General features: G+C 34.1%; 1 protein-coding gene across 2 annotated transcripts in view; it reads left to right on the plus strand.

The window, feature by feature from the left end:
• pex5la (peroxisomal biogenesis factor 5-like a) overlaps window positions 1-25112 on the plus strand; it is a 145587-nt gene that overhangs the window by 49145 nt on the left and 71330 nt on the right. The window lies entirely within an intron of this gene.

The raw sequence follows: 25112 nt of genomic DNA on the forward strand, positions 1-25112 counted from the left end.
AATATGATTTAAAGCAACGTTTTCTAGTTATTTTTAAATATTACCAAATAAACTTGAAAATTACCCATGGCAAATTTAATATATACGGTTTGGTATATAATCGGCCCACAGCCCTCAGCCAAGTTTGCTTTTTGACCCTTTATAGGAAAAGGTTTGGGCACCCCTGATTTAAAGCAAAATCTCAATGTATTGTTAAGTTATGCTTAATACAGACTTTTTATTCTTTTTAATTGAAAAAACTTTTTTTAAAAACCCTAAAATCTTGATGTAACCTAACCATATCCTATACTGAATCTGTTGTGTTGCCAAAAAAAAAGATGAGACAAAAAATTTAATTTTCTGAAGTATCCATACCGGTTTTGTGCTTTTTTATCTCGACGTGTGTTTCATGGGACTTGTACCCATGTGAGATAAATGTGCTACTAAGCAAGTTTACTTATTGAAGGATCATAAATATGGAGTTATGTGGTATGTTATGATAAAAGTGTTTTCAGTTTCTAACATAATTTGATGCAACTACACAAAAAAGTCATTATTAATCAATAATCTGCCAGTGTGACTCATCATTTCTATGAACAGAAATAAAAAAAAATCTAGCTGTTATAATAACCAAAGTGTTCATATGTATGGAGGTAAATGCACATTGATTCAATAAGCCAAGGTTGAAAAGTACCAACAGATGTTACATGCTTGAATGGGCTTTTCTGTGGTACAGAACCTCAAAGCAGCTATGGTCATGAGCATTAGAGACGCTTGGTATAGCATCATAGATCTAGGACATCAGCCGGTGGAGGTCTCTCGTGAGAATGAATTGGCTTTCCTGCCTTTTATAAGTCAAGATAATCAGGCTAGATCTAGTGCAAGCAAGACAGAGATAAATCCAAAAGAGACACAGAATGGGAACTACAGTAAGGTGCATTATTGTTCACTCAAGCCCAATGACAGGGCAACAGTTTGTAACGGAATCACCCTAATCAGAACTGACTCTGAGGTGAGAATGGGCTAAATTTAGACATTAGCTTTGTTCCAGAACCTGCCTTACTGACTTTTGCATACATAAGCTGGTGTTTTGCTTGTCTCGAGAGTTAGCATGAGAAGCTAGCATGCAGCTATGCTCATTAATCTATATTTAGGACAAATGTTTAGTGTGATAAACATGTTCATTTGAATAAACAATTGTTAATGCATCTGGTCACACAGACACAAACATCTGGATACTGTTAATGCTATACAGTCATTATTCATGTGATAATGGCTGCAAGACTGGCTAAAATGTTAGCTAAGCACTGCAATTAATTTAAAAAAAAAACCAAAGTCATCCTTTTAAAATATTCATGAAACAGTTTTCATTGGTGGATCATTATATTTTGAAAAATAAGTTCTTTTGTGTGCTTGTGTGTGTGTGTTTGTGCTGTATGGTACATTTTCTTAGACTATGACTAATCTGTCTACCTGGAAGTGTGCTAAATGCCCTGAAAAAAAGACCCTGTTAGAGAACTTATAAAATGTCTTTTACTCTGAGGTAATTATATAAATTAGCTGTCCCCTGCTCTGCTGAATGCTTTTACAGTTTTAAATAGAAAAAGACAGTTGGCATTTAAAATAGACATAAAGGGATATTACCTGTTTAATCTGACCCTCCAGACACATTAGATTTCAAAGCATTCTCGCCTGTTAAAACACCTCCTTTCTAGAACATACAATTTCACAGTTAAAAGTTTAGTTAAGAGCCAGTATTTGTTGTGGTTATATTTCACTGTAGCCTTAATTGATGACAAGCTTGATGTTTCAAAAGTAAATATGTGACCCTGGACCTCAAGACCATGAAATTATACATCATCTGAAAGCTGAATAGATAAACTTATGGATAGTATGGAAAAAACACAATTTATCTCTGCGAAATGTTGTCCTATCTTAACAATCCTTACAATAGTTTGTTAAGATGGGACAACATTTGGCTGAGATACAAGTATTTAAAAATCTTGAATCTGAGGTTTAAAAAACAAATCTAAATATTGAGGAAATTTTTTTTTTTTAAATTTGTCCAAATTAAGATTTTAGCAATGCATATTACTAATCAGAAATATAGGTATATCTATGGGAAATGTACAAAATATCTTTATGGAACATAATCTTTACTTAATATGATCAGAATGATTTTGGCATAAAATTATTGGCTATAAAAAATATTTTTTTATCTGTTGCCAGAAACATGCTCATGCAACATAAGACTGGTTTTGTGGTCACATATTGTTTTAATAATCATTTGCTGTTGTGATATACTAGTTGCAGTATACTGTACCTTTATTGGTATTGATGAAAACATAATTTTTTAAAAAGTCATACATGTTCAAAATCAACCCAGGCGCATTCTGAAAATGTACCTCTATATTAACATAGATACATTTGGACATAGATACATTTTTTTAAAAATCTAGATTAATCTCACTGTAATCTTGGAGTTTATCTAGATTAAAAAAGCTCAGTTGAATTCTGCCGAAGGCATTCAGAATATGTGTGCTACCCAAATAATAAGTCTTTGACAATGGGTTTCTCAAGCCAGGTGGCGCATTAGACCAGGGGTTCATCTCCTGTTTCCTGTTTCGCACACACACACACACACACACACACACACACACACACACACACACACACACACACACACACACACGCACACACGCACACACACACACACACACACACACATCGTAAAATGCAGAAGTTTTTTTCTTTCCATTCGGCATGCGTTATTAAATTCTATAACACTCTCACCAGGGCTTACTCCGTATTTGTGTTTAATACCCCAGTTTGTCACAGGGGCATGAATGAAACGTTCATGAGTTAAAGTGAAACTGTCGAACTGCAGAAGGGCATCCTGCTGATTTGATTCAGAACACTTTTTTGTCAGATAGCTCACCGGTCAGGTATACATCTACACTAAAATATCAAGGTGAAAGTCATCATAGCTTATGAGAATAGACCCAGCTCCCAACCCAACTTTGAGAATAGATTAACGGCGATATTTTTTTTTATCCCACGATACGAGTCTCGCGTTAACGCAGCACGTTAATGCCAATAACGGCCCACCACTACTCTATAAACATTTCTGGAGAGCGCCAAATATGTCCCAGGAGCTTTTTTTTTTTTTTGGAGTTTTTGTTTTTGAGATCTCAAATTTCTCTTGAGAGTGCCATTTGCGCCTGCTCTTCTCGTAAAAACTTGTAAAAACTTACAGCAACATTTACAACTCCAATGTGCCCTATAATGTGTTTAATAAAAAAGGTTTACAATATAATAATATAAAAATACAATAAAATTAAATCAGAATTATTGCAACTAATTGTTATTCGGTGTCTGCACTGAAAAAAAAATATTTCAAGCAGTACTTCATCCAATTAAAAAATATCTTTCATTTCATTTTAATATTATTTGTTTTATTTTTAAAGTAATATAGTTTATTATATTATATATAGTATATTAATATAGTTTTTGATTAACTAAGAAATATTCGTTTTGACCAATGAACATTTTTAAGGTTTTATTGCATTACCTTTTTTATGTACTACAATGTCTGATATCGAGAAAGCAGATGTTTTGTGGATATGATAGTATAGTAATGCCATGTTTTTAGAGAAAAATACTATTATATTTTCTTAGTTCTAAATAAATACCAATATAAATGCACAACATCATGCTATAGCAGTGGTATGACATTACAATTTGCTCTATATTGTTCACTGCATGGTACCCATATTCAGGTAGAGATATATGCGTGATGTAATTGTGCAAAGCTCAATTTCTGTTCAGAAGAATGTGCCCCTAGCAGTTCCACAGCATCAGATCATTGTAATAATAAGGCTCTCAATGAGAACTGTCAAGCCCGGGAAAAGTTTGACAATGTGCAGCTCTGCAACTTTTTTTGGTGACTGTGCACTCTTTCACTACTCTGCCTTTGTTAAATTCAGGGAGACCCCATAAATACACTGGCCATCTGTGAAAGTCAAAGACTGTAAGCTTGCAGAAAGGCTTTGCTCATCTGTCTTGCTAATGTGCAAGTGGATGCAACGACCTCAACCCCTCCCGCACTAGATTTAGAAAGAATAATGCCATGCTCTTCTGGTGAATTTTATTTTCAACAGCGCACCTGCCTGGCTCACGGCCCCCAGAGACGAGATTGTGGTTTAATGGCACAATGATTTTTTTCCTATCCAGCAGCCAATGACAGTGAAGCTGTGCCTGGCACTATGCTGATGTTAACACTGTTAACCACAGGACGGTGAGGCCCAGTTATTTTTGTTGTAAACCAGAGGACGCATTTGTCATGACATTGGGAGTCTAGCCTTCTGTAATGAGCTGAGTAAAACAGAGCAATTCAGCTCATACTATGGTTATTAATGTGAGACAAAGTGTGCCATTCCTACAAACATCACCAAACAAACCTGCGAAAATCATTGCTTTTAAGCAGTCTGACAAACAAATCTTGCTTGAAAGCTACACCATTGATTGAGCATCACATGTTAGTGAAATCTGAACTTTTAAGTTTTAACTTTTAACCAAAATATTCCCTCAACAAGACTTCTGAGTTAGAAATAGCCCTATCAACCCCACAACCAGAATCTAAAATGGCTGCTCAGTCAATCAACAAAAATGAAACAGGAGTAATGTATAGTTTATTGGAACTTCAGTTTATCCGTGCTTCTATAAACTCAGTGCTACACAAAGTAAGAAATTACTAATTTATTCAGCAAGGAAACATTAAATGTTCACACTTTACAATATGGTTGCATTAGTTAATGTTAGTTGAAGTATTTACTAACATGAACTAAGATTGAACAACGCTTGTACAACATTTATTACTCATAGTTCACACTTACTAATGCACTATCAAAAATCCAAATTCATCCTTGTTAACATTAATTAATGCTGTATTTTCATTACTAAGATAAAACAATACTCTAAGAAATGTATTGTTAAAATGCACTGATGCAGTATTTTCAATTGTTCCCTAATCTAAATAGAAGGTATGTGGCCTAGGTAAATGCAAACATTCTCCAGAAATTGTTTTACAGTGAATTGGCCCTAACAACTTTAGGAATTGTATATTTCTAGTAGCATATTTCTTTATTTTCATATTACTTCAGATGTCAAAATATATTTTAACAAAGTGAGTAGACTTTTTGTTGGATGACAATCTTTTCATCTGAAATAGTAGAAAGCTTTATTTTAGCTAGAATGAGAGATATCTTTGTGTCACCAGAATGAGTTGTTTTGCTCCTGAGTTGTGTTGTGGATGAAATATTGTAGGGGTCATCGAATTTGTTCCTGGAGGGCTGGTGTACACCTGAAATATAGTATACATTATATTTATACCAACCCAGGCTCATCTTTGATATGTACCCCTATACATTTCTGAAAATCATAAAATATGTCCAAAGAGATATGTTTTTTTACAGTTTTTGTTTTCACCAATCCATCGGAGGCTGCTGTGTACCCTTTTTCAGATCTCAAATTTCTATTCGTGGAAAGTGCCTTTCCTGCCTGCTGTTTTCACTTAAATCCACCAGAGGCCACTGTTGACCTAATGACTGACTGACTGACCCACTGATTTGCCCAGCCACCCTCTACTCTAAACCCAACCAATAGTGTTTTCAAAAGCACCGATAGACCTGATCACCCCCTTCCCTAAACCCAACCGACAGTGTTTTCAAAAGACAACCCAGAAAATGAAAAGCCCTCACAGCTGCCTGATTTTATACTACATTTCTGGATCTTACTATGTTCTCACCCTGTTATATACTTGTTTACTTCATTTTTTGCCCTTTGTTTTTATTTTACCTGTTTTCTGGAACCGTTCTTTACCAGATTCGAACCTTAATCAACTCCTCTCTGCATCTCAAGTTTGCCAACGTACATGGCGAACTACTGGGCAAACTGGTAACAGCAGAACTACATAATTCGTGCTCTCCAGAAATGTACATGGTGTATGTTTTCTCAATGAGCTTCTGTTTTTTATACTAAACAAAGGGGCCGACAAAGATGTATTTAGAGTTGTGGTTTTAACGTGTATAAAAAAACAGACAGTAATTAATATCAACCTCTACAGGTTCTGAAGTTGATCCAGAAAAATCTCAGTAAGAGCTAAGCGATATGACAAAATGCATAAAGGTGCAATTTCAAAATATACACATTCAACTGTATTTTAAACTCTTAGTATTCAGCTCAGTTTCAGTATATAAATATGTTTATTTTATGGTAACTTTAAAATTGACTTTATTATTGTGTCTACTTTGTTTTTTGATTAAATAAATGGACCATCGCTGAGCATAAGAGACTGCATATCGACTCTAAACTCCACAAACGGTAGTTTGTGTGCATTTCAGATGACCATGAACATGCACTGTGTTTGTCAATAGCCCTCATCTAAATCATTGTCACTCTTGAGAGGCAGGCTGTGAATGTCTACAGTGTAAGTGGTCGATTTCATCACCAGCTAACACAAAGAACAGTTAAATGATTTCTAATTAAATCTTTCAAGACACGCAGTTTATTATGATTATTTTCAGCCGAGTCATTGTGAAAATAATACATTTTAAAATAAATAGACAATTTGGAGGAAAATCTTCATACTAAGGCTTGTTTTATAGTTTGGTTATGATATGAGGAGTAATTTAACATCGACAAAAGACACATTTCAGCTTTAAAGCTACCACAGGTTTCTCATGAAAAAGATGATTCATGTGCATCATCAGGAAGACCTGAAAGACATGTTTTGTTGTCTCGCAATGATACATGAGAAGCAGGATCAGAATGAGAATGATTCATTGATCTCTACATTGCCGGAAAGGAAACACAAGACTTGTAAGGTAATTTGGTTTCATCGCACCTCAGAATGGCCTATATATTTTTTTTAAAGAACACAGAATTGAAAAAAGGAGACCTGCACAGATGGAAAATGATGTATAGACTGACACTAAATGACAAGCTAAACGATTTGTGAGTTAAAATAGGGGTGAAGAAGCATGAATTGCATTGCTCTGGGACACGTTCTTTATAGAGTATGTGTTCATTCATTGTTAGACCTGCAGTACATATATATATAATATGTCATTTTCAAAATCCATATGGGATTCAAACACCCTTCACAAGCTATTTGACTAATTAATTTCCTCTGCTGTAATTCACTAAAAGGCATACTTTTGTGTTTTTACTCAATTGCTTTGATGTAATATCAGTAACTTGTTGTTTATTGTTAAAAAAGTACTTCTGAAATAGATTCTTGCAAAGTTGATGTGCGGGTGGCTTTGACAGGTATTACCAGCTTCACTGGAGACAGCACCAACTCTCTCCACAATATAATAGAGACACCTAGCAACCACCAACAATGCCCTAGCAACCATTTCCTAATGTCCTGTGCTAGGTGATGATGGGGGTGATTTTCTACAGTGAAGCACCACTCATGTTTTCTTTGCAAACTTTCAAAATGTAATGCGGAATAAAATTGACAGCTTTTTCAATCTGTTGGAAATGATTACACCGCAAAATCCCATTTCTAATAACAGAATCCCATAAGTGTTCTCAGCAGCAAGGAGATATCCATGTAAGCTGTTCCTGCTCGGGACAGACACGTGGCAGTGCCAGACAACACAGCTTGTCAAATCCAGAGATTAACAGTCATTTGGAAACTTTTGGTTTCTCTGGTCCTTCACAACAAACACAGACACTACACGTGTTGTTTGTTTGTTTGTTTGTTTGTTTGTTTGTTTGTTTGTTTGTTTGTTTGTTTGTTTGTTTGTTTGTTTTTCAAAAATGAATATTCAGGTGTATTTAAATAGTTATATTGTGCTCATCTTCATCGCTTCATGTAAATAAAATATATTTCCCAAATTGTATAAAGAATATATGTATATATATATATATATGTAATATTATATAAAAATAGTAAGGATAGTAAAGGAGTATAGTAAAGGATTTACTATAGTGACAATCAAGATTCAATATTCCAACCACATGATGATTTGATGTCAAACCTTCACACAAACTTTCTGCATTGTTATTATTATATCTAAAATCATTAAAATCATCAAATAAAATCATTATTTTATTGTTATTATTATATCTAAAATCATTAAAATCATCAAATAAAATCATTATATTTCTTTGGTAAAACTTTAGTTTAAGTAGCAATTCTCACTGTTAACTACGGTGGCTTATTATCTGCATATTATTAAGATATTGGGAATTTATTAGTACTTAAGTATATATTCAGCATGATCTTATTCCACATCTCTAAATCGTACGTACCTAATATCTAAACCTACTACCTTAAGAACTATTAATAAGCAGAAACTCATGAGCCAGATAGAATCTGCGGACATTTTTTGCTAATTCGGCACAGAATTTTGTAAAAAAATCTGTGGATTTATGCGGAATGATTTTGGGATTATTGTAATTAAAAACTTAATATATGAAATAATAATACCTGTTAAAATTTTATTTAATTTTTACAATGCAAATCCAATTAGATCCACTAATTTGGTAAACAAAGCAAGTATCCCAAATAATAATAAATCTACTAAAGGGCAGAAAATATTACTTTACAAACTGTATTGTGAATAAATCATATGAACATTTTCATATTAGTCGACAATGTTGTTGAATTCATTTAAAAACTGAATAAATATAAATTTACACACATTTACTCAAGTAAATAAACAGACTCAATGATAGACTAAAAATCTGCAGAAATCTGGCAAGAACTAGACCTTATTATAAAGTGTGGCCTATTTTTATGTTTAATTAAGCTGATTTTCAGGTGGAAAAGCTAATTACAGCTTTAATTGTCCTTATGAGTACACTTGGTCCCCAAAAATAATGGTTTACTTATAATAACAAACACAAATGTCTTAATAAAATGTACTTCATTTACTTATGGATAACATTTGATAAATACCTACCTGTGCAAATCTCATATTTCTAATTTATTTAAAAAACTGCAGTCACATTTGCTTTAAGCATGAATTCAAATGGAAACTGAGATGCTCTTTTTAGATATGTAATTTTATTTCATATCCTTGATGTACAGAGAGAAATGAGAGGAATTTCATGTCTGTTCTGGAAATTGTATGTAATTTACAACCTCAAGAGCATCAAAGAACATCCAGAAACCTGTGAGAGCCTAAGCCTCAGTCTCTTCCATGTGAACAGTGCCATCATTCAGACCTCTCCCTATACCTAATCCTATACCTTAACACCTTTAAGATCCAGCAAAAAAAAATTGGTCTCGTGAGACACAGTTTGTTGGAAATGTTCTGACCTCAGGTTTCACATATGAGGACAGATTTTTTATCCAGAAGTGCACTTTTCTCTGGAGACCAAAGAAGATTCATCCTACGACTACTCCTGTGAGGCACCACTAGAGAGTATCCTCCCAAATGCCAGAGGAGAAAGTTAGGACACCCATTAATTGGAGACCTTAAGACTTGGGCTGGCTAAACAATGACGATAATAGGCTTTGCTGCTACAGAACAGGGGATTTGGAAACAACCGACTGTTCAGGGCATTCGCAAAGTCCCAAAATACATTATGAAGGCTTCTGATCACCAAAACTGGTCATGCATAAATAGGGTGTTGGATCATTACCTGCTCTCCGCCCAATCATTATATTCTCATTAAACAGCCAACAACAAATCATAAGAAAAGGATCAGGTCACCCTGCAGAAATAAGTGGTCTCTTTGACTTTCACTGATACGTTTAGACAGGAAATGTGCGGTTTGCATATTGTAGATTGTATATGGAATTTCTTTAAGGGGTCAATTACAGCTTTTCTGTAATGTATATTTTCAGTAATGTACTATCAGCTCTGAGAAACGAGTGGTGCCTTTTCAATGACCATTTACACTCAATTGAATGCCCTTGTGGTTTCGTATAACACATATGAACATGCATACGCCCCTCAGGAAAGAGGCAATGCAATTCAACGCAATCTCCCTTTACCTTCCTCTCCCTCTCCTTCTCACCCCACCACAGTTTTTGCATGCTGAGGCATGAACCAATTATTTCACATAAATAGATTGGTTCCCTTCCGCATGTTGTTTATCATTCTGGGTTAGTAAATTTGTTTGTGTGTCCATAATTATTTCTCCATGTAATATTTTCAATGCTCTCATTTTATTTTTTGATAAGATGGCACACGAAGCCACTACAGCTATCAACGGGGTAATTAAAAAAAACAGACTTATATCTCCATGCGCAAATCAAAACACAAAGATGAAAATCTTAAATTACTTCACATTCGCATCACCATGCAATTACTCTAAAATATTACAGCCATAACGAGTCTCAAGGGCACCCGTGGCGTTGCTGGAAGGTACAGGGCTCCCTCTACAATGAAATCAGCATCTGGCCTGTGTAGGGGAGGATGTATAAGGACAAAACGCAATTCAGTGAAATATTTAGAATGATGGGAGTTTAGAATGATGATAGCTCATCCTATGTTTTTATAAGCATTTATTTTAAACATTTATTAAAGAACTAAATGAAAATGCTGTTATCTGATTTTTTGCATTATGTATAAAATATATAGCTTATGTATTTGTTGAACGGTTGTACTCATTTATACAAGCTCATTGGAAATACATGCCTCAGTCTACATTTTTGCAAAACACAAAATGTGTTGCTACTGTTACACATAGTTTTACCTTGATTGTATATTGCTTTTATTTACTTTTTTGGAACCATAAATTGGTAAGGCCAACATGTATGATTACAGACACCATTAAGTTGTTTTGTGGTATGTATTTGGTGTTCATTTTACAGAAAAACCGCCATCAAATGCATTTTTAGGTATGTTTTTGCAGTTTTGACAAAAATGTAGGCTGAAGAAGTATGTCCAATGATCCTGTGTTCCATTTATAGCACATGATGAGCAATACGTTGTAATACTCAATTAGTTAAAGTTACTCAAAAATAAAATCGGAGGTAATTGAAGTTTAAATATTGTCTTAAGCCATTTAAAAACTAATATTTATTTCTGTGAACTTAATCCTATTTAGTCCACATAATATGTCACATATGTTTGACTATGCATTTTATAAATAAACATAAACATTTCTAAAAAAAAAATGTAAAGATCTTTACATTTGCTGATGTGCTCTATATGTTTAAAGGGCCATGAATGAACCCACCCCCATCTCAGAACGATGTTTTCACACCTCTAGTTTGAAAAAAGTCAGGAAAAAGTCCAGCTTTGTTTAGGTGGGAGTGTCGAGTGGCGAAAGAGGGAAGAGTTTGCATGAAAAGGGGAGTTTCAGTACGAGCATGTACTGATTTTTACAGTGGCAAAGCAAACACAGACGCAGGGGAGATGGACAGTGACTATATGCACATGGACATCAGTAATCAAATTATTTGCCAAATTATTAATTTGTCGACTTTAACTGCAGTTTGGCACTTTCACTTTCATTCAGGAACATTTCATGCATGCCCCCAATGACAAACAAGATATTGTATGTGAGGAACTACTGAAAGAGAAAGAGTAGTTTTAATGAAATGTTTGATACCGCTCGGCAAATGGGAAAAAAAAAAACTTCTGCATTTCATTTTATGTTTTCATTTAATTGAATTATAAATCCCTGTCCAATCTAAATAAAAGTAGGACTCTCACATCTACAAAAATACAATACAATTTTATCATTATTTACTTGTTTATTTATTTTTATTTAAAGATTTGTTTGGTATTCATATATATATATATATATATATATATATATATATATATATATATATATATATATATATATATATATATATATATATATCGCTGTTACAGTACAATGTTTAATTAATATCAGTTAAAATTGAATTAAATATACCAAATGTTAAATTGTACACAAAATATTAAAATTAAGATCATAACGTACAAAATACACTTGTTCCATCCCCCCAAAAGCTTCACATCCCATTTATTAAAAGTAGCCTACATTTTTTAGATACTGTATGTTGCCTTATGCCTGATTTGTTCTAATTTTTAGAATGTTTGGCAGAAAAAAAGTAATTGAACTTAAAGTTATCAAGTCTTTAATTGGCTGACATGTACTGCTCTCAACTCTGTCAGATGTCGAAGGTGCTTTTGTGCACCTTAAAGTGCTCAGCAGGGGCTCTCTGAGTTTAACATTAGCATTTAACATGTCACCAAAGAACAAAGGAAAATGAAGAAAAAAGGTTTTTACACAAAATCTGACCTTTAAATTGTTCTTCCATGGTTTTGCGAGTGGCAATGGTGTCTGTGCTGCAGAAAGTTGCTCATTATCAAGATTACTTGAGCTATACAGTAAAAATGTAGTCCAAAGAGACTCGTGGAATGGACAATAATGCCACATAATAAGGGCTCTGTGAGTCACATACAGGAGGATGGCTGTAGGCAGTTGGGAGAACTCTTTACCGACCACAAAAAACGTCAGCACAAGGACATCTAGATGCCCGCTGATTACAGGAACTCAGTCTCTTCCTCCAGCAAGGAAACTCATGTGAATGTGAACTGCAACGTCTGATGGCCAGATCTTGAATGTTGCATGTCACGTGAATACTTGAGATATCTGACAACAGATTACATTAGGCTAAATTGAATAGATCTGTCTAATATTAAGGCAATTGTGTTCCAGCATTTTATTTCGCTATTTCGGCAACATCGACTTTTGATTAGACAAATATAGAAAAGAGAATTCTATTTTGACATGTATGTGAAATGTTTTCTATCGAATGACTAAAGTATATGAATAGTGTTTGAGTCATGCATACAGCACAATTTGTCCAAAATAGCTGATTCATTGAAAAAATATGCAAATGAATCCATGCATCCTCTGGGACCATTCATACAGATTGTATATAAGGCTATGTCCACACATACACAAGTATTTATTAAACTGAGGTTTCCCATCTTGAATTAAAAAAAATCATTGTCCACATGAAATGTCAAAATGGACTGTGATGCATGTTAAAAGCATGCCGAACCAACTGGCGGCAATAAAAACCTCTACGTGGAATTAAAGATGCTGTATGTACGTTTTTGACTGTTCTAAAACATAAAAATACCATAATATGTTTGTAGATATTTAAGAAACATGCCAAGTGAACATTCTTGTTTAGCTGAAAAACAATGTGAATTATTGTGCTTTGAAAAGGTGTCTTTCGTGCTGGAACTTTGTCTTTGTTTTGATTCTTTTAACCCACCCAATGTCAGTTTAGCCAATTATATTTCAGCACCCCCAGGTTGCCTTCATGGAAAATCGCATATTTCATTCATTCATTCAGAAAGGCCAACTCAATCTCACGGCAATTCGTAACTTTTTGATTTAGTGGCTAATTCGTACAAATTCGTACGATCTAATTTGTACAATTTAGTAAGATTTGCTCATCCGCCAATGACGGTTGGGTTTAGGGGTGGGCTTAGGTGCCACGCCTCCTTTTTAAAATTGTACAATTTCGTACTACTGAACTCGTACGAATTCTTACGAATTAGCCACTAAACTGTGAAAATGTAAAATACTTACGTTTTCTCGTGAGATCAGGCTGGAAAGGCTCTGAAAGCATGCATCCGTGATCGAAATGCGACCTCCAGTGGACAGTAGCAGACTCTGGAATGAGACACAGATTCAGAGTTCCATGTCAGGTTATTAATTAGCAAGTAATATAAATATTATGAATGTAAACATTAGGTGGGCAGGTTACATTGTCACCCAGTGTATTAACAACACACTACATGACGAGATTTGAAGTGGTAAGCAATTTGGCTCTTTGCACCAGATGAAACACCACAGAAATTGAAATACAGCCCTTCAGAAGCACAAAATATGCACTCACTCATGAAAAGGTAAGGTTTATGGTCTCACTTTATTTTGATGGTCCATTTGTTGAATTTAAGTTACATTGCATCTACATGCCAACTAATTCGTATTCAATTATAAGTAGACTGTTAGGTTGGGGTTAATGTTGGGTTTAGGGTTAGGGTTAGTGTAAGTTGACATGTACTTGCAAAGTTTCTTATAGTCAATTAAATGTCTGTTGAAGGAGCAGTATCAACAGATATTAAGCAGACAGTCTACTAATACTCAAACGAACCATCAAAATAAAGTGTTACCAGGTTTATAATCTAATAAATACATATTAATTATCTTTAACATTATTAAATGTACATGCTGAATCACTATGTGTTAGTTTTGAGTCAATTTCAAATGGTTTATTTTAGTTTCAAGATCTGCTGCTTTCAGCAGTATGGCAATATGTCATGTAAAATGGCATTTAAACCCACATTGTTAGCATTTAACACTGAATAAAGCACATGAGGTGTACCTGAGGTGATCATTGTCAGTTTTCTGTTATTCAGCTGCACGAAATGAAGCCATTTCTAATGTCAACTCGAGGAGCTGGTTAGAACAAAAACTACTTTTAATATGGAAAACATTGCTTCTATTGCAGGATGTTGCTTTTATTTATAACACAGTTTAAATCTGCCCTGTTGGTCTTTAATCTGGCAACATACACTTGCATTTGTTTTTACCCAGGAATGTAATGCCTAGTTCAACCACTGGGTGTCAAACTTACATACTGCACCTTTAAGTATTTGCAGAAGTATTTTGCATACAAGTCAAAGAACAGAGGTGGACTACCATATAGCAGAGTAAACGACGCTGAATACATGCCAAATTTTTCTCAATCGCATTGATGTGAACCCAGCTGTGATGCCAGTCAGAAAGGAGAAAACAGTGCACATTTTGACATCAAAAATCCAGCCTTAGTGTGCACACAACCACCCTGTTCCCAGAGTTTCTGAAAATCTTACCCCTGGTCAGAGTTTTCAGAAAGTTTCACTTTGAGTCACCTGATACTGTGTTTTTATTTGGACAAATAGCCAAACCACATAAAAAACTGCGGTTTTGAAAATACCCATGTTTGTGTGGAAAGGTCTCTCCACTTCCCTACTAAATAGCACATACCCAGAATAGTATGAACAGCATGTCTAAACTCACAGTATTCATTAAAAAGTACAAAAAAATACACAGATTACTTACTTTAGTGATTACCACAGTGCATCATGGGTGTTTTTTATCCCATGAGATCACATAGAGGAACTGTACTTTAAAAGTAATTGTAGGTGCTGAAACTGATGTTTAATAGAAAAAATACTTTTTGTTTGATATACTGTAGTAGGTCTGGATTTTGTAAATTCAACAAGCAGTTTCAGATATTCTGACACATTGAATTAGTCACTCAATCAATTTATTAAAATTCACTGATTCATACAGTGGCCTACAGAGAGTTTAAATGAACTGCAAGTTAACAAACTTAATTAGAAAAACACTAACACAATTGACAAAGCATCCTCATCCATTTGACAACCGAAGCGCACGCAAATTCTCATATCACATGTAAATACAGAAACATGCTGTAAATAGTGCAGATCAGCAGAAATGTGTCTTAGGACATTGCAAAGTGGCGAACCTGACTGCTTTATATTTAGAGTAAACTCTTCGGTTCAAAAGTTGATTTCTTGTAGCTTGTATATTTTTAGCCCTAATAATATGCACCATATGGCCAGGACATTGAAATAAAAAGTGGACTGCATATTTTGCAGCTTGTTCCTGTATTTGCATATATTGTGTGATGCACATGTGCTGTCAAATTAATGTCATTCTGTCATTTGTTAACCTAATTAGTTAAGTTAAAAAACATTGATCTCCATCCAAAGCTGCTGTTGAGAATCTGTTCTATAATGTAATGATAATAAAACAAGCCTCTCCTTAGATTGATTAGTGTCTAAATCAATAAAACCTCTTTTCCATTATCATCTCTAAAACTTGCAGTGTACTTCCCAGGTTTACTACCCTATATTTGCCTATAGTATCTCTTTACGTGAGCCCTCATTCTGTATAAAGTTGGTCAGAAATTATCCCAGATTAGCAAAAGAGTGCATTCCATCTCAGTTTAGTCCCTGAAACGCTCTAATTAGATCAGCAGCACAAAGTGCTCCCAGCACAGGGAGAAAATTAAAATCATTAAATGAGCGGGAGTTCGCCGCATATTTAGGGTATTATTCTGTGTGCTGCATACTGCTGCAGCTGCAAATTGGCATAAATGACCAGATTGAAGAATTGTTTATATTCATAAAACGTGACATGCAATCTCTCACAGCGGTTCTATTTAATACCCTTTGTTGGAGGCAGCTGTGACTGTAGAGCCGTGTGGATTGGCATGTTGGGGTCAGAGGGTTGGATCAGGACACAATGGGTAATATAAACGCATGGGAAGAACCTCAGAGAGTGTCAAGGCAGTTTTAGCTCTGTTAGGTGATTGGAACCTGTGCTGATACACCAGTCATGAACATTTAAAGGTCTCAGACAGGCATGACATATGGTTATGAATCAGATATTTGAGCTGCTCTGAAGAGAAATTACTTTAGAAAGGTTTTCCTCAGTGTTGGTGTGGTCATTCAAGGCGACAGCTGAATAATTCCTATTTGAAAATAAATATTGTAGGAATGAAAATTATTAATATTTGCTTTGTTTATATTGCAAAACATGTCTTTTTCACCAAAAAGGTTTATACAGATTCCAAAGACAGATACTGATAAGATCAGGGACCTTTAAATATTTGTGTGAACTTAGGGGATATTGCGATGTGGCCACATGTTGATTGGTCAGTTTGTATGTCTCAGTATTTGGGCTTTGGTCACATGATCAAGAAAGATACAAAACTGGTGGTAAACTTTGCTCTGGCCTCTTTTCATGCTGATCTTTTCCTGCTCTGCTCCTCTCTTGCTCTGGAGTCTTCTCTGACTCTACTGCTATCAGGCTCTCTTTGGGGCCTACTCTCTGTTCTTTTACGGTCTCTCCTTCTCTTTCTTGCAGGTAACTTTACTTTACATTTAAGCTGAGTACAATTAATATCATATGTTTTTATCATTTCATATTTTATCCTTTTATAGAGTTATTTGTAACTAATTCAGGTGTAACCATAGCAAGTTATTATCATTAAATCATTTTATTTTCATGTATTTGTCAATTACTTTTGATTTAACATCAACACTTAATAGCTCTATATTGCAATACAATACAATCAGATAATAGCAACGCTCTCCCACATTTTTAGTTATTAATGCTGCTTTTGTTTTGTAAACCAGAGTAACCCATTTAGTTACTTTTTTAAAAAAAGAGACTGAATAATATAATATATAACTTTTAAGAGTAAATTTCTGTAAAACACTGGTTTTAATATATTTTCTATACAGACATAACTCAAAGGAGTCAGGATAATCACAATTTTACATAATTATTCATTTATTTATTCATTTTCTTTTCAGCTTAGTACCTTTATTAATCTGGGGTCACCACAGTGGAATGAACCACCAACTTATCCAGCATACTGTATGTTTTATGCAGCGAATACTCTTCCAGCTGCAACCCATCACTGGGAAACATCCATACACACACATACATACATACACTGCGGACAATTTTAGCTTACCCAATTCACCTATACCACATGTCTTTGGACTTGTGGGGGAAACCGGAGCACTGTTTGGTTTAAATTAAACCAAAATGTAAACAATTTATTTTAAAAGTTTCCTTTTTATACATCTAATATGTTACACACCTTAACCTTAATTACACAGTAAGTTATTAATATAATGTTAATAAATATTAAATAATGACTTTTTTGTATAATTGTAACAGGGCATTGGTGAATAAGAAATAAATCTTACAATATTCTTGTTTTAAGTTTGCAAATCATCACATTATCAGTATGATAAACTTAATGTAATGTGTTATCAATTTATTTATTTGATGTGCTCAGCATAATCATGAAAATGATTATTTTATCCATTTCTCAGTGAATATAGGCAGATTTATTTTAAACAGATTTATTAAACAGATATATTTATTAAAATAAGATTTTAGTCATATTTATAGCATATTTAGAAATTGAAAGGTAATGCAATTCAATTCAAGCAAAATATTGCAAAAGAAAAAATTACAACCTACAAAATTTCAACAAAATTTTTCCTTTTTTTGCCTCTCTTGATTTTTCCTCTGTTATAAATTTGTATTTAATATTTTTCTATAACATATAAATTTGGCTGTACTAGCTTTTGAACCATTATCATTATTTTGTTAGATAAGCTCCAAATTTGGCTTCACTACTGACTAATCTAATGTATATGCACAAATATAATATTGCTTACTATTAAAAATATGAATTTAAAAGATAGATTTGTGAGGTGTGTACTTGTATATGCTTAGCACTGTATTTGTTTTATAAATCAGTTCATGGGTGTTAAAAAGATTTTTAATCACAGTGACGACATCTCCAAACATGTGTCTCTTCATTTCACAGCCACAGTTTATTTTTGTTACAGGCCCTTTTTAACCATCCCTGTTTGCACGGACATGTAATATTAGGTGCAGCCCTGTGTTCTGTTCAGACATAATAGCTATTGGTCCAGAGTCTAGATGATTCTCAAATTGTGTCCAGTCAAATCAATTCAACATGAATGTGCTTTTTGAAGCTGAGGGCAGATCTGGTAAATGGACAGAGCCCTGCCTGGAGCCCAACGAGAGATGCATTATCCACACACTCTTGTTACATAATCCACAGACTACAAGAAGCAAACACCAGCTCCGGACGAGTTCATCAGGTTGTGTCCTATTCAGATTTTTGACAAGAGATTGCCTTTTATATTTAGATCCTTTAATTGAATCGAAGTAGAATTTATTTTTAGATCATTCGTATTTATTTTATGACCATAATGGAAGAACACACTTCTCAGAATGATCTAATACCCCTAAATCTGCAAAATGGAGCAAAACAGCATTAAGCGGCTTACAACATGCAACATTAATAACTTTTTTTTAGTTTCAAAACTTGTGCCGGACTAATGAAATGCCTCCTGCTGTGGTGGATTGCCGGTTGTTGCAGAATTTCCAACTGACAGACTTTCAAGGGATGAACTGAAATTCAGATTTTTCCTAAATACAGCTTTATAAACAAATTAAACGTAATATATTATACGTCAAAATTGTGTGTGAAAGATACAGTAAATTGAATATATGATAGCTTATGAAATTTTTCAACAATTTAGAAAGGTGACGGGTTTTACGTGCAAGTATTATTTTACATATAAAAAGGTAGCAAATTAACTGAGTGCTGATAATTGCATATAAATAATATAGTAGGATCAAAGTGTTACGAGGCAGTATAAGGTGTATTTTACTCACCAATGAATCTATTAGTTCAGCACCACTGATAGCAGCTGATACCAGACACTTGTGAGATTATTTACACAGAAAGCTGTGGCAATAGCGGCATAATATTTATAACCCGTTTATTTCCATAACTCATTGACACACCTGCCACCCAAATAATAACTTTAAACACCTGTAGTTTTTAAAAAACCTTTTTTTTTTCCTGTCACCTGGATTCACTGCAACGCAAGATTGATAGTTTTAAAATGTTTCATACACAGTGGTTTCAATGTTTCAGTGATGCATTGCATTGATTAAAGTGTCAGAAAATACATTTATGATGTTACAAACAATTTGAATTCTCTATTCATCAAAGAATTCCAAAAATATATATAATTATGCAACAAATTTGTTGTAAATGTGCTCACCCTGAGGTTTTTAATTGCATCAAGTTAAATAATAAAAAAATATTAATGAAATATTTACAATTACTGTACCAGAGCATGAATGCAGCTTGTGTGCTCCTTATAACCAATGTGTCACTCAGATTTTTACAACTGAACTGATTACAAAAAGATCACCACAGTTTAATTCCCATAATTAAATATTAAGTCACATTTTGCAATAAGGTTTTATTAATTAATGTATTTACAAACATGAATTAAGAATGCACTGTTAAGGATTTTTGTAAATTAGACAGTATTTAAATGTGAAATTAACTGTATTTAACTGTAGAACATTTATACAGTATGTTACTGTATTTTAAAGTTGCATTGTAGAAAAAACTGTATATTTTACAGCAAAGATAAACATAAAACTCTGTAATAATGGTGATGTAAATGTAAATACAGTATTTCTCTTGTAATTGATTTACAATAAGTAACTGGCTAACTGCTGCCAGTAAGTTACTGTAAATTCTACAGGAAATTGTTACCAGTGGGATTAATACTTGCATGATTTTTATTAATAATAGTTGCAATAAAACAATATCTACTAATGCATTATTAAAATACAGAATTGTGCTTGTTAACATTATTTAGTGCACTGTGTGTAAACTAAAGCCCCAGTCAGATCACACGATTTTGTCACGATTTCAGCACGATTTCCTTGACGTAGGGATTCGTAAATGACAAATAAGCGTTGTGACATAAAATTCAATCGTTTTTCTCATGTAATGTGGCATAGTTCATGACAACCGATACCATGTCTGCGACGCCTCAAAACACTAACCCAAAAGTCTAGCATGTTTAATTTTTTTCCTGTTCTTCATGACGAGTCTCGTCGTGTGGGTGACACTGGATAATAGGAGCACATAATTTTTAGGTTATGTACATATGTGCTGCTATTTACCCGTGGGTCAGGTAATTAACAATAGGCTACATATTTATTTATGGGTGGGTCTCGGATGAATAAGATCAATCATTGGTTATGCAAACTTTAACTTAATTCTCTGAAATATTAAGGTGGTTTGAGCAATTTTATTTCACAGACTGGCACAAATATGCAGACATCTCCACTGAGTTCTCTCAGCCTTCCGACCGAGTTTGTTCTTCCGAGGTAATCTGGAAACTCAAGTACAATACATTGTAAAAGCTTAATTACTTAATTAAACTAACTAAATTGAAACTTACCAGCAACAGATGATTTTGACATTAACAAGGAAAACAGTTTAATGTAGTTTTCTCTGAAATTGTGAATATTTCACTGTAATTTTATTGTAAATATTTTATTTAACAAACCAGTTCATGTTTTGGCGCTGAAACATATAGTGGACTAGTTTTAAAGTACTTCACCTCTGTTATTCGTTTCAAAATGATATTTTTTCCAAGAAAAATATAGGAATTATATTTTTAGTTTGTGTCCATACACTACTCAAATGTGCAGGTGAATAATTTGTTTCGCTCTGTGGAAAATAAGGATTTAATGAATGCTTGACTGTAATTATTGTATCACAAACCTCTGTCATTATTTTTTTTTTTTTTCATTTGTCATTATTTTGTCTTGAGCATCTGATTTTCCCTTGGTGCTGATGTGCTTTCATTTTCTCCATCTCACTCGCGGCAAGTTCAGACAAGAGAATGTTTAATAAGTAATCCATGACTGGAAAATATACATTTAGATTTCAAAGAAAATATCTTAATATTAAAAAGGAAATTATATTGATTATATCAATGTCATAACAAATATCCTTAAATGTTGAAGCCTCGTTGTCAGCAAGCATCAGTGTTTAGTGTGATTGAAATAAGAAAAAAAAACATTTAAATTAAGATAAGAAATATTGTTATAACACTTGTGATTGCTTTGGGAAATAACGCTCTTCGTAGATGTCACGGGATGACTGATCACGAAGGAATGTGTAGTCTGGCACATTTGTTACCCACGACAAGTCAATATTTTGTCAAGACAAAATTGCATTATCTGACATAGTGACTTTCGTAACCGACAATAAAAATCTGACCGGGGCTTAAAAGAAGCAACGAATGAGCACATTTTTTCCCCATTAACTAATGTTAAAAAAAAAAAAAAAAAAAAAAAAAAAACTGTAATGCATGTATTTTTCATTGTTCATTTGTTCATTGTGTGTTATTAAATAGATCAACTATAGCATTAACAATGGAACCTTACCTTCCAAACCTGTGTGTTAGACACCAATATGGACTAATATGTAAAAATAATAATACAAATAAATTAACAATGAATATTTACTGTAGATAAAAAGCAAAAGTTTGAATGTTAAACCGTGGCCAACAGAAAGCAAAAGACAAGGACAAAGAAGACAAAAACAAATCATGAAGTAGGCTTCTTCCTTTGTAAGGACTGTTTACATTTTAATTAAAAAACACTCACACTTTTTTTCAGTCTAGTAAGAAGCAGAAGTTTGTCAGCAGACAGTGTCTTGGTCTCCATTAATAGCATTAAGGTCTCTGGAGAGCTGTTTCTTGGGTCACGTCCACACAATGCCACTAGACCAGTAAGACACGATCACAGGCTGGAGTGAATGAATTGAGCACTTCTCGTTTTAAGAATGACGACAGAGTGATTCAGAGAGAGAGATTACTTTTCTTATCTCTAATGGCAGAGCCATGCTAGATTAGACCGTCAGGGAATACATTTTGTTGAGAAAAAAACAGATGACTGAAAAGTTTTAAGCTGTAAATTGGTTGAGGGTTTTTTTAAAAATAGAACAAGATTTTGCAAAGATGCAGTATTTCATCTTTAAGAAATCTCAGGGTGACGTCACCTTTTCTACTCAAAACTAGATGATGAATTAGAGCTGTATTTTGGTATTTTAAAACAATTTCATCTGGCCAGATCAGATTGTTTTTGTACAGCTGGGAATGAGATGTAAGCAATAAATGTTTCTCTATTGATTCTGTGATTATGAGGTATAGTACATATCTGCAGTTCACATAAAATATAAATAAGTATAATCACATTAATTGAATTCCAAACACGTTCTGTATTATTCATATGTAATGATAATTTATTTATTAATTTATCATAATTTAGTTTGAGAGCCTTGGTGGAAAGTGTTGAAGCAACTTTTTAAAGCCTTAAAAAGTTTAATGATTTAAAATCCTCATGGACGGAAAAGCAATAAAATGGTTTGTTATGTATGTTGTGTGTGTATATATGAGCAATATCACACGAGCAGCAGTCTGAGCAGTCTGCAGGTCGAGTTCCTTAGTGTCCCACCAGTGACGATATACAGCCATATCGCACTGCTGCGAGTGTCATCATGTTTATAAAACAGTTTGACAGCATAATAGTGTATATAAGAGTTACTTTTGGGTTGACCATCTGTTTGTTTCTAATGAGTCTCCTGTTTTCATTACTGCAGACTAGTCTAGTAAAAAGAAAGAAAGAAATGCCCGCATGTGTTTAGCGTTTTTTCTTATCGCAAACACAACAGTAATCTCGTTGTGTTTGCACTGCTTTACCTTTTTTGGGGTTAATTATTGTGATCTCCTGATTGCAACAGAGAAATACTGGGAAATCTCTGTAGACTGATGGCATTTCATGCTGTTCAACCTTATAATCTTAAAATGTGAGCAAAATAACCTGTTTTGTGATCACTTTAGACATTACGCTTATTCAAATACTAGCTCAATAAGGCCCAATTCCAATTCTACCCCTTAGCCCTTCCCCTTACCTACCCCTTTTTGCGCATTCCTGTGAAGGAGTAGGGGTGTCCCAATTCTCTATAACTTGAATGCGTAGGGCTAAGGGCAAAGGGTAGATAGCCCTTCGAATGAAGATTTTTCAGGAGCACACTTGAAACGAAGGGTTAAGAAAATTTCCCAGAATACACCAGCCACACAGCAGGATAGTTGCACCCGGAAGTAAGGAGATCCACAAATTAGTATTTTTTTGTCATAATTATGAATTTTTACAACAAACAAGCACATGTTTTAACATATTCATAACCGTGTTCGCGTTTTACCGTCATGTTTTAAAAAAAATGCTGAAATAAAAACCGCTAAATTTCGCGATCTATAATCCATAATAATCATAACTCCTGTATAGCAGTCCCACAACATTCTGACACTTGATGACACTCGAATACTCTGTCAGAAAAGTCTAGTGAGTCTGGTGAGGAGCTTTATACAGTGTCTGCTATAATGTTAATGTTGTTTTTGGTGTGTTTACATAGATGAATATGGCCCCTGTGTAAATGCGCAGTATAGTTACGATCTTATTGCCACATTTGATAGTTATGATAACATAATATATGCCTTCAGTGATTTCCTGAAGGTATACCAAATAATAACACAACTGGAATAAATACAGCAGTCACGATCGTCTGATCTCATATAAAGCAAGAGATTGCGATGACATAAGATGACGTGTGCAGGTGCTGTAGTGCTGTCCCAATTTTTAGGGGTAAATTTTGAAGCCCTTCCCCTTCACACTCGGTTTTAAGGGCCAAGGGGAAGGGGTAGGGGTACAAAAATAGAATTGGGATTGGGCCTAAATTATGTTTGTGAATTAGTAACGGCTTCTGCTGCTCTGACGTCAGCTGCAAATGCGTATGAATGATGGAAGAAAGTAGTTCCTTAAAAAGAATTTTTAGACTCTCTGTGTTTGATTTTCTTTTTTATATACACGATTATGCTGTTAAACTGTTGTATAAACGCAATATCACACTCGTAGCAATGCAATGTGGCTGTATATCGTCACTGGTGGGACACTAGGATAAAGCCATATTACACTGCTACTTGTGTGATATTGCTCATATATCTCTTAAGAAAACTATTTCAGATTTGAAGTTTACAAAACAGGCCACTAACATGTTATTTACGAACCACAAAACAAATACAAAAGTTTTGTTTGCAGTCCAAATCAGCAATTCAAACTGGAATGTAAAATAATATAAATATGTATTTTGATTTGTTTGTTTGTTTTAAGGTGAAATACGAAATGCAGTATTATAAAAGTTTCATTGTCAAGACAAATGTTGAAAATTGGCTTGACAAAACCATGCTTGTTAGTTAAAACAGCTTTGAAGTTTGTAGATTTAGTGGCCTTTTGGACGAAAAAAATCAACAGACAGTATCTGTTCTAAGTATGGACTAATAGAAACGACAGATAGGTGATTAGAAAAATAGACTACATTGGTTGTTTGTCAACCGTCAAGTGGATTTTTCCTTTAACCTGTTATCTAACACGGCCTTGGAGCAATAGGATGCAGTTTTTCCCAAGGGAGGCAGTGTTTAAATTCTCCAGAGACAGACTGCTCAGACTGGTCATATGTCTCTGTCTCTGTCACTCAGATAACAGCAGACCACTGATGACAGCCACACTATCATTCACATGACTGCGGTGATACAAAACTCCATCACACACACACACAAAAAACACATTCTGACCCTTCA

Source organism: Danio aesculapii, chromosome 6 (assembly GCF_903798145.1).
Source record: "Danio aesculapii chromosome 6, fDanAes4.1, whole genome shotgun sequence".
Lineage (NCBI taxonomy): Eukaryota > Metazoa > Chordata > Actinopteri > Cypriniformes > Danionidae > Danio > Danio aesculapii.